The sequence below is a fragment of the Nematolebias whitei genome, chromosome 20, assembly GCF_014905685.2.
Source record: "Nematolebias whitei isolate Nwh7 chromosome 20, NemWhi1, whole genome shotgun sequence".
Taxonomy (NCBI): domain Eukaryota; kingdom Metazoa; phylum Chordata; class Actinopteri; order Cyprinodontiformes; family Rivulidae; genus Nematolebias; species Nematolebias whitei.
The window spans coordinates 12,734,006-12,736,561 of record NC_056517.1 but is presented as its reverse complement, the minus strand read 5'-3'; positions in this window follow the sequence as shown (position 1 = coordinate 12,736,561).

Below are 2,556 nucleotides of genomic sequence, written 5' to 3'. Positions count from 1 at the left end.
GTGTCCCCGTGATGGACTGGAGACCTGTCCAGGGTGTCCCCGTGATGAACTGGAGACCTGTCCAGGGTGTCTCCATGATGGACTGGAGACCTGTCCAGGTGTCCCCATGATGGACTGGAGACATGTCCAGGTTGTCCCCCGCCTCTCGCACAGTGATAGCTGGACATGGGCACCAGTGACCCCCGTGACCCGAAAAGGAAGAAGCAGGATAGATAATGGATGGATGGATGTCTAGTTAATATTGCTCTAATATTAGCAAATAATAAAAGCAAGTATTATGTGGATCTTTAATGTTTTTCACAAATAAACAACCAAACACAAAATCCTTTATTTCCCTACCAATAAATACAGTATATTACTGTCAAATATTACTATGTGTAAAAGGTCTACATAACACAACATTGGGTGTTAAATCTTTACTATTCTCTATAAATAGAATTTTAAAGGCAGGTTTGAACTATCAGTTCAAGACATTGATGTGAGAGGTGGCTACACACACATTCAAAAACATGAATGATTCATATTCTGCAAATGATATTTCTGCTTGTTTGGACCTGGAGGAAAATCTGCTTTGTTGCTGTATTGATTCACAAAGAACCCACATTTTTCCCTCCCAGGTATCAATAGCTTCCCTAACAGGATCTATGGGCAATATAATGGACGCTTACATTTTGAAAAGCCAGAATGAAGTATAGGTTATGAATGTTTTGAACCACCTTTTTATTTTGTTTGCAAACATGCCATTGATTTATAATCAGAGATGCTGTAACTAGTCCCAAGATGGATATTTATATTCAAAGCCTACGTGAATTCAGAAGGAACATATGAAATAGAAAATTAATGTCTATGAACAGTGGAAAAAAAAACATATGAGGCAATATGTTATGGATATGTAACAGGGTTCTGCACCAGACTCTCCTCAGAACTCTGTCTTGAAGTGAGCAGTTGATTCATGTAATGAATATGAAGAAGTGCACAGGCTACGATGAATACATAAATGTGAATATGAGAATGCCCCCCAGTCCACCCCCCCGACCGTGCATAATCAGCCAACCATGTTCCTAGATTGTTTTCATCCGAGCCCTGGCTGAATTCAAAGTGTCCTTTTTAAATCCATGGAATTCACCTGGGGTGAGAGCGAGAGAGGGGAAGTTGTTGGAGGTGGTGGTGGTGGGGTGGGGCAGAATACAGGCCACATTACCTGCAGAGCCTTTTCTCAGCAAGGCTGCGTGAGATTCAGTTAAGCCTGCCCGTGCCCTGAGGACATGTCAGATGGACAGGTCGACTAGATATGTAAAACTATTCCACAGTTCCAGAGGCTGGGGTTGAAGGAGAAGGGTCAGGCATGAACTTGCCTCTCTCTCAGGGTGACTTGTCTGTAAATGGCATTAGCTCAAAATATGAATTCTCTCACCGTCACCCTTTGATTTGCTCACGTTGAGGTGAGGCTGCCTCTTGTTTTGAGACAAATGTAAGACTTTATTTGTTTGCTGACCAAATATGTATGGAAAACAGCCACACACACACCTATTCCTGTATCTGTACTTCTTTTTCTCCCCATCTTCCAGTTTACAGCCTCCTCCTCCCACACCCGCTGCGTGAGTTGACAGAGCTGTTCATTCCACTCGAGATGATGATGAAGATGTCATGAATTTTATTGGCAGCTGCCAATGTCGATACAGCATTATGGAATGAACCAGTGTTTCACACAGTATCTTAATTTAATTTATAAGGCTCCTTGCTTCCTGGGCAGCCAGCATGCTGCAGGGTCGGCCAAAGTCGAGGAAACAAAGTAAATATATCAGACAGAATGCCCTTCCACTGTTCATGACAAATGCACATTCAGTGGTAAATGAGGTTAAACACAAAAAAGGAAAGGTTCGATTTGGATGTAATTTGGTACACATTCAGATCAGTAATGGATATGTAAAAGAAAAGTTTTCAAGAAGCTGGCACAATGAGAACAAGCACTAGAAATGATTAGTTGGCTTGGTTGCAGCAATGTGAGTGCTATCAGTTGCTGGAGCATCTGATAATCAGTTGAAAAAATTAATATTTCCAGAAACACATAATACTTAAAAGATGCATTTTACAACAGAACTTTACCAGAACTTGACAGAGTTTGCTAGGGGCTGATTTTTAATAGACCAGGTGGTCAAATCATATACTTTTTCAGCATGTCAGGGTCCCAGTATAAGAGGACCATTTTTGGCAATGATTTGGAGAAACACAGTAGCATTCCTCCTGCCATCAGGATGTTGAGAGCCAAAGGGCATGACTTCAAGTTTGGGACCCAGGTGTGAGAGTACCATCTGTTGCAGCTTCACTCTCCAAGATGGCTGCCAATCAGCACAACCAGACGGTCATCTATTGAATGAGGTCCTGCTCTACTTAAGGCTGCAGTCAGATGTTACTCATTGCCGGAGCATTAGCCACTAATGATTACCTTCCTCCTGTCAGGGTTTGGTGGACAGGAACGAACCCAGTAGTGCAGACAGGACTCAACTCAGCAGATTACAAAACCAAATACTTTAATGATGAAAAAAGTAACAAAAT